Source organism: Cibotium barometz, chromosome 54, assembly GCF_041138505.1.
Source record: "Cibotium barometz isolate CiBa-2024 chromosome 54, ASM4113850v1, whole genome shotgun sequence".
Classification (NCBI taxonomy): domain Eukaryota; kingdom Viridiplantae; phylum Streptophyta; class Polypodiopsida; order Cyatheales; family Cibotiaceae; genus Cibotium; species Cibotium barometz.
Window position 1 is genome coordinate 30,810,778 of NC_141099.1, and position 9,646 is coordinate 30,820,423.

Consider the following 9,646-nt stretch of genomic DNA (forward strand, 5'->3'; position numbering starts at 1 on the left):
GTAAGAAGGTGTAGGGTAGGAGGGGCTCGCGAAAGAAGGGGAGACACCAGGGGAGAGAAGCGATGGAGGAGGAGGTTGAGGGGCCGGTGAAGAGACGTAGGCGAGAAGGAGGTACACAATGGCTGTGTAGCCAGGTTCGTCAAGGCGCATGGGGGCAGTAGGTGGTGTTAGTCACTGGGTGGTGTGGAGGCGGCAACAGGAGGCAGAATCCGGCTCTGGGTCGGCCATTCCACAATAGTCTTCACCTTATCTGGGTCCGTCTTGACCCCTTCCTTGGACATTATATGGCCCAAGTAGTGAATCTCTAACAAAAAGAACTCACTCTTCTTGCCATTCACATACAACTTGTGCTTCTGCAACTCCTGAAATACCATATCCAAGTGCTTTCGATGCTGTTCTTAAATCTTTGAATACACAATAATGTCATCAAAGAAAGTAGCTGCAAACTTTCTATGTGCTCGAAATATTCTTTCCATCATTCGGTTGAAAGTAGTCGGGACATTGGTAAGACCAAAAGGCATCACCAAATACTCATAGAGTCCAAATGTTGTCCTGAATGCGGTCTTGTGAATATCCTCTAGAACAATCGTAACTTGATGGGTGGTAACCACTCTTCAAATCGATCCTGCTAAAGATAGTCTCCATCCAATCTATCTAGGATATCATCAATCCTAGGAATAGGAAACCTGTTCTTTTCATGGATCTTGTTAAGCCCTGTAATCCATGCACATATGCCAAGAACCATCCTTTTTCTGAACCAATAAGATTGGTGATGAGCTAGACTTACTCGATAAGGAGGTTTGTTAGGAGGTGAGCTTCCTGGCATGATGTCAATTTGATGATCTTCCGGTTTCTTTGGAGGTAGCTCTCATGGAAGAGTATTTGCAAAACAATCTTCGTACTTCTTTAGGAAATCTTTCCTTTCATGATCAAGAGTTGAGAGGGTCTCATCACTCTCTCTTACATATATCTAGTACGAGGAAATAGATTGCTTTATTGCTTTAGGAACTTGCACATGACTGATGAGTGGAATGGAATTCGCCTCGACTCCTACATCAAAAGTTACATTCTTGCCCTGAAAAGGAAACCTAATCTTGTTTCCAGCGGAATCAATGGGGCCGGGTCTATCTTCTTATGCTAGAGCATGCCCAAAATCACATCACAATGTCCAACTTTGCCAACAACAAAGTTCTCATGATTCACATAGTCTCCAATCTGTAAGCTAAGCTTTCCAAAAATAGGAGTCACCTCGATTGACATTCCTTCAAAAGCAGAACCTGCAGTAATAGGAGTTCTGAACCTATCCGGAGGGAGGTTCATGGCTTCAACCACTGGAGGATGGATGTAGTGGTGGGGGTAGCACCACTATCGAAGTGGATAAGCATGGGTTGGTTTGCCACTTTACCCCAAGCTTGAAAAAATTCCTCTTCTTTGGTGGTGTATCATCTTGATGTTGGAGTTCTTTTGGCAATGCATTACTTTGGGGTGGTTTGGCTTCTTGGTTTGGTCTATCAGGACATTTTGCAGCCATGTGTCCTTTCTTTCCTCATTGGAAACATTTATCTTCTTTGACATACTCATCGAGTCGCTGTGGGATAGCTTCTTTTGGTACAATGGGGGTTTATCCTCATTCTTGTTCTTCTTTTCTTGTGGCTCGTTCCTTGCTTGAGATCCTCCTTTAAACGTCTTCTTTTGGGACGAATCTCGATTCTCGTTCTTTGATTCACCCACCATCCAAGGCATATTGAGAGCTTCGGCTTGCAAGGCTTTGTATTGGGATTCTTCCAAGGTTTTAGCTTTTGCCATATAAACTACTTGCATAAGATTTGGTTGCAATCCATTGACAAACTTATGCATTTCCATCAATGATGGGATGGGAGTATATGAGGTAAAATTCAATGAGATAGTTGATAAATTATTAAGATATGTTGCCACGCTTTCTTCGGCCTTTTGCTTTACCTCATCCCATTCCTTTTGCACATCTGCCACCATAAGTTTGCGGGAAGGAACTTCTTGTTGAACATGGTTTTGAAATTGGTCCATGATGTAGGTTCGGTTCCATCTTGTACCACTTTTAGCCACCAATTCAAGGCGGCATCTTTTAAATGAATATGGAACATGTGGAGTTTGGAATTTTTGGAGAAGTCCTCTCCTCCAAAGGTGGCGTCAAATTGTTTGATGAAAGATAGGGATTTCTGGGTGTCCCACTTTCCATAGAAGGTATCAAACTTTACACTTTTCTCTCCCGGCTTGAAGTCAACGTTGTCGGTTAAAGGCTCCTTTGCCTTCTTCTCTTTTGCTAGGCCTGAGGAAAGAGCGGGTCTAGGGGTAACTTCTCTTTGTCCTCCTCCATGAGTGATGGATCGGGTGGTTTTGGGTTCCTCTCCAATGGTAACCCCTTTAGCTCGTTAAGTATGCTTTGGTGGCTTCCACACCTTTAGCTCGTTAAGTATGCTTTGGTGGCTTCCACACCTTTAGCTTCAATGGCCTGGTCTTTGATAAAGTCTTTGAACATTTGAGCTCTTCTGTAGTCATGTTCCTTCTTGGCTCTTCAAGCTAGGAACTCTTCATCCTTTGTGGAGATGAAGGCAACCACATTGAACATTGATGTAGGAGACATGGGACCCCAGATTAAAGCAGAGGAGGCGGAAATCAAGTGCAAGTGACCCCTATCATTGGGAAGTTGCGCATTCATATACAGGGGTATTTTGGTTGCGCTTCATTGTAGGATGTGATGTATTATTGGGAAAGTTGTGGCATCATCACATGAGCTCCGCAAGGAGTATAAGACAAACACGATTACTTTTATGCATAGAGACCGCATGCATGTTATGGATGGTGGCCAAGAGGAAAAGTCCATCCGAGTTATATCTCATGTTTAAATTAATAAAGCAATGAAAAATAGTTTTTTTGCATGCTTAGTTTTTGTACGTGACAATGTGAAATGAGTGATAGAGGTTGAAATTGTTAGATGCATTGTTTTGCAAATGCTTTTCCAGGAGAATTATCTCTTGCAAGACCCATGGATCACCGCATCGATTTGGTGCTAGGAGGTTCCCCGCCACATAGACCCACGTATAGGGTAAGCAAAGCATAGTAACAAGAAGCAATCATGAAATAGATGATCGAATTGTTGGACCAAGGTTTGGTTCAACCAAGCTCTTCGCCATACTACTCACTTGTCTTGGTAGTGTAAAAAGAGGATGGTTTCTCTAACATGTGTGTGGATTACCGAGCTTTAAACAAGCTCACCATTAAGAACCGGTTTCCAATCCCAGACATGATGAAAACCTTGATAAACTTGATGGGGTTTGCATATTTCAGTTGCATTAATCTTAAGAGTGGATATCACGAGATGCACGTGGCACAACAGGATGTACACAAAACGACATTCAAGACATCATTCGGTTTGTATGAGTTTTTGGTTATGCTGTTTAGACTCATAAATGCCCCGGCCACGTTTAACAGAATGATGGATCGCATTTCCATGAGCAACAAAAATTCACAGGTATGTTTTACAGTGATATCATGGTATTCTCTAAGAATGAGAAAGAACACCGTCAACACTTGGCTATAGTGTTGGAATAGCTTTGTAAGCATAAGCTCTTCATCAATAGCTATAGACATACAAACAAATGAACATTGATTTTATGTTGTTATTAAGGTAAAGGTAAGATACAATTCGAGGCTATATATTTACAAAGATTACTGGGATATCTACTACTCCTTTATGTGTAACATCACGCCACAAGTTATTTGCCATCTATCCAAGAATAAACATTAGGGGAAGGTTGAGGTCTATGGGGGCCCTTTAAGCTGCCATGAGATTAAGGAGATGATTAGTGTGAAGGCCAATAGGAAAAATACATGTGTACAAAAATGTTGGGTTGATTAAGAATCTAAATCTTCTGGTCAAAGGTAGAATCTTACCTTTTTCAGATCTGCCAGCAAAGAAAATCTTCAATATCTTTTCTATTTATATTTTTTTAAAAGAAAAGTTTCAAAAAGTTACCCCCCCTCACTTCCCTCTTCCCTCCAAAAGTAGGGGCGTGTTTCTCTCTCCTCCCTTTTAGACTAACCCACTTTCCCCATCTACCACTCACTACACCCTCACTTACAGCCCTATCTTCATCTCCAACTTGAGGAAAGCTCTTTGCTACCACCTACTCAGAGAAAGATCTGTTATCAGCCTCTCTCTCTCTCTAGAGGAAGCTCTGTTATCAGACTCTCTCTCTCTCTCTCTCTCTCTCTCTCTCTCTCTCTCTCTCTCTCTCTCTCTGTGCAAGCAGGCACCTAATGCAATCTCTCATTAGCTTTCTTTTGAGGAAAGCTCTTTGCTACCAGCTACTCAGAGGAAGCTCTGTTATCAGCCCTTCTCTCTCTCTCTCTAAAGGAAGCTTTGTTATCAGACTCTCTCTCTCTCTCTCTCTCTCTCTCTCTCTCTCTCTCTGCATGCAGGCACCTAATGCAATCTCTCATTTGCTTTCTTTTGAAGGTTTAGCTTTCTGTGTGTGTGTGCATGTGTGTGTGTGTGTGTGTGTGTATTGTGTGTGTGTGTGTGTATGGATTTGTAGCAAACTTCGTTGAAGCTTTAGCTAGCTCTCTCTCTCTCTCTCTCTCTCTCTCTCTCTCTCTCTCTCTCTCTCTCTCTCTTTGAGCAAGTATTTGCTTTTTTGCCATATTCTTAACATTCACTTTCTTTTCATTTGGGCCATCTATGGCTCTTCAGTGTGTACGCAGGCCATCATCCACTATCGAGTCCATGGCTATTTCCAAAGTACAGGATGATGAAGGTTATTGGATTCCTACCGTTTTTAAGCGGTTCATGTGGATAACAATGCAGCCTAGTTTGAGGAGTGCACACAAGGTTCCTCGAAGGCACATGGCTTCCACAAGCCATCACTGGAAAGAAAGGATCTTAGAATTCAAAGTTTGCAACAAGGATGGAAAGCGGCTTGCAAAGGCGCAACATGTTTACACCTCAAGCCAAATACATCTTGAAGATGAGAACTCACCACGGTTTCCAACTAACTGTAAGTTTCAGAACTTGTTTAATGCTTCTTTGCTTTAGAGAAATGCTTGCATGAAGACTATGTGAATATCAAGAACTCCAATGTATTCTATTGTATGCAGATGTTTTCCCTTCAACATGTGTAGAATGGCAGCCTCTAGAATGTTTTACAGGGACCTTCGAAGCATGTCATGTTGATCTAGGTAGGCTTATGTATGCTGGGGAAACAAGTTTCGAACTTGCAAATAGAGGAGTATTTTTCATTACTGCAACATATGTTGTGCCACAGAGGGGTTGGTTTGGAGCACTTGAGCCAATTTCTCCTCCTGCACTACTAAATAGCCCGGAATGGCCCATTCCAGACCCCACCACAATGGAGAGCTTTCAGTGCAGGATTTTCCATGACATTCAGTCAAGCCTAAAGGCTGCATATGGATCCCACAGGATAAGTGTATCTCTTTTCATGCCTTTACATGTGTTTATTGCTATTTTCAAAGTAGGCAAGTTCCATCGCACCCCAACAATGTGGATAAGCAAAGATGGGGTCTTTGAAGCTCTAGATACATTTCTAAAAGGCGATTGGATCACCAAGGTGGCAGAACATCAGGGCCATGTAATAAAGTGCTCAGCGGTAATGTCAATGGTAAGATGCAGGTATCAGATAGGCAAGCAAAATCTAACTATGGTGTACTCTATTAGAAGGTGGAAATTCTCACATGGTGAATGGGAAGCTTTGGACTCTGATCTCAATGCTTAGGGAGGAGGTAGAACTTCATATTGAAGTTCACCCAGGAGAGGAGCATACAGTGGTAGTTAATGATGATTGGAATTTTGCTCAGTTAAGAGATCGTATTGTCATGTCCTTTAATGCAAGGAACCAATTCAAGTTTGTTGTTTCTAATCGACCCATGCGTCACAGGTCAGAGAAACATACACTCTGTGTATCATTGTAGCCTCCTAGGGTCCTTAGCTTGAAAGACTGTTAAGTTGCAGACTTAGGTAACATTTTGAGTGATTTTTGGCGATAATTTGTAGCGGTGTACTTTTGAATACAAAATTATTGATTGTACCATAGTCCCAATGTCCTCTGTATTTCACTGCAATTTAGATTTTAATTTTGTTAATTTTAAAAATTTTAAGTATGTTCTATAAATTTATTAAATGTTATAGTGGAATGCTTTATAAGAATAGGTTTTGCTCTATAAAGCTCATTTCATTCTTAAGATCTTGCAGTTTCTATTTCCCTTCAATATCCCACCATGGCTTCAAGCTCTAACTCACTACGCGCAAAGCTTGAGAAAATTGGGCTCTCAACAGGTCCAGGTCGTCAGAACATCGCCATTTTTGAGGGGGTGATTGATATGCAGAAAACTATAGACCTTCACACAGAGGCTTTTCAAGAGCAGGTCCAGTACATAAATGATGTAGTGGCACAATATGTCATGCAATTGCCTGAGTCCACCACTAAATGGGTTCCAGTGGACTTAATCAGGCATCTGTACCATGGTGACAAGTCGTTCCGATTCAGGCTCAACCGATTTTTGAAAGGGCTTACATCTAGCAATTACAGGGTCGAAGATAATGACACCGTTTATGAATTGCAGGTTTGTAATGTAGGCACCACCTTCCTTTCATGGGATATGACGTTAGCACTGTTTCTGTAAGAAGCCAGGGATGCAGAAAAAAAGAAGGGAAAGACAATGAGTAAAGAAGTAGCTCTTGTGAAGGAATCCAAGGCGAGGTGGAAGAGGTTTTCTCAGAAGAAGCTGAAGTGTCCATGGCCTTGGTGCTTCTCCAACAAGGGTCAACTGAGGATGAAGAGCCTCATCGTGACCTCAAGGGGGATGAAATTATGGAAGAGATCCTTGAGTTGGATGTAACCACTTTGAATCCCATCATCATGGATAACAAGGAGGTGTATTCACCACCTCCATCTGTCCTCAAACATTTAATCCAATAGCCATATTGCTTTTCTGCAAAAGCTTTGAAATCCATGAACTTTTCCAATACTTCATTCTTCTCTCTGAGAAAGTATATCCATGTCATCCTGCTGAAATCATCTATGAATGTCACATAGTATAGACTGCCTTTGATAGATGGGTTTTGTGCAGGACCCCATACATCACTATGTACGATCTCAAGTGGCCTGCTACTCATATTTCCCTCTCTAGGAAACCTCAACCTTGCCTGCTTTCTAAACTGACAGGCTTCACAAACATGCATATTTCCATCATATTTGAATCTAGGCAATCCACTGACAATGCCTCTTGTTTGCATGTTCTTTAATCTCTGTATATTGACATGTCCAATCCTCTTATGCCACATATCAATGTCCTGTTTTTTTGGAGAACATGGCTGATTTTAGCTCAGGAATTCCAGCATCTAGCTTAAACAATCTGCCTTCTTTCTTGCCTTTAGCAATGACTCTACATCCATGTTTGAAATCTTCAACGAAGCATCCATGCTCGTTGAAACAAACCTGTAATCCCTGTTCCACTATTTGACCAACTGAGGCCAAGCTCTTTGTGATAGAAGGCACATACAACACATCTGACATAGACTTTGTTTGACCATTATGCATAACCAATGGTACACTTCCAACATGTGTAATGACATGCTGGGTATCATCACCTGTTTCCACATAGCCTTTCACATCCATAGGCTTCATATGCTCAAACCATTCACCATGACATGTCATATGGTTTGATGCTCCAGAGTCCATATACCATGTGTCATCATTCTCAGCATTTGTCATCATTGAACCCACAACATGCTTCATGGCAAACAAATGATTTGCAGTGCCATCATTACTGCTTGATGCATAGTTTCCACCATGTTGTGCATAATTTCCACCATAATGACCACCACGTTGTGCTCTACCCCCTCTCAAATCATTCTGTTTGTGGAAACAATCTCTCGCCATATGACCATATTTGCCACAGTAATGGCATTCCACATCTTGCATAAAATTTTGTTGGCCTTGCCAACATCCTCTACCACGGGGGTTACCTCTGCCTCTCTGAGGTGTACGACCACCTCGAGCACCATATGAAGGCTGAAAATTCTGCTGTGGTGACTTGTCCTGCCATCCATGACCATTACCACCACATCCACGTGATGTGATCCCCTGCCTCTAAAACCTCTCTGAGAATAGAAAGCCTGATTTCTGCCATTATCATCATGGCTAGTAGATGCATCCAGAAATGAATCACTGAGTTTGATTTCCTCAACCAACAAGAGTGAAACCAACTCATCAAAGTCCGGTAAACTTGTACTCCTCACTGAGATAGATGTATCAAAAGATTTATATTCCTTGCCAAGACCACTTTCTTGCACATAATCATGTATGCTCCTTTTGTTCCGTTTCACATTATGTATCTGCTGTCGCAACTGAGACTTGCGAGCACTCGTGTCTGTATCAAACATCTTTACCAAAGTATCCCATGCATCTTTGGGATTCTCAGCATCCTGTATGTGTAAGAGCATAGGATCAGAAATACATATAGACAGATAATGCAGCACTTTGAATGCTCTCTCTGACCATTGCTTATGAGCAATAAGGTGCTGCTGTGTAGGTTGTCGAGGTAGCTCACGCTCTGGCTCAGCACCTGTAATGAGATTCCAAAATCCTTTTCCTTTCAAGAAACTTTTTATCATGTACTTCCATGCCTGGAAGTTCTTCCTATCGAGCTTTTCACCAACAATCTGAACTGGATTATCCGACATGTTTGCTCAATACATACACCTTCCGCACACTTCAAATCTGTAAATAAGCCTTCCTCAGCTCAACCACACTCTAATGAGTGTTCCAAATACTCCAAAGTAACCACAAATCTTCAAATTTGATGTAGAAAATCAACCTGTATGCATCCAAGATGAACTGACTCACGCAGTCCGAGATACCCTGATTTGATGCACTTCCACGGCTCCAAATCACAATGTAGTGGTGCAATCAAGTATCGACAACTTGCATTGACACCTAAACAACCTCAATGTAGAGTATCAACACCATCTGACATGTGTACATATCAATTTTTGAAAACCCCTTTTTCTGTTTTAGGAAAAACCAGAAAAAACCAGAAAATCCAGTAGTAATTTGGCTCTAATTTCTTCAATATTTGCCAAATTGAGCAACCAGCATTCATTAGCTTAGCAATAGTGTCCATCAACTCTATGTAAGAGGAATTTGTCCAATTGCATAAGACCAAAGATTAATTGCTCAATTGAAAATGCTCTGTTTCTCTGCAACCAATGGACATCCTGTTTAATCAGCTCATTCCCAGCTCAATTAAGCATAATTGATCAATCCAATCACATAGCCTTCTTCTCAAGTATGTGTATTAACCAATTGCTAAAGCAATTTTGGAAATCATCAAGCACCAAAGTGTAATTTGGTCCTCCACTCAGTAAAAATATCAAAATCTTCTCTGTTTCTGCTATCCAACCAGTGCCGTCTACTGTAGAGGGTTTTGGGAGTGGTTGTAATGCTAAATGATGAGGTAATCAAGTCCTCAACACCTAGGTATGTGTGCAATCCATCAATGCCTTGATTTTTGCCAAAAACATGCTCCAATTTCATCAATTTTTGGCTTCCTTTTCTCTATTTTGTGAGAGCTCAAAAAACCAGTAATTTCA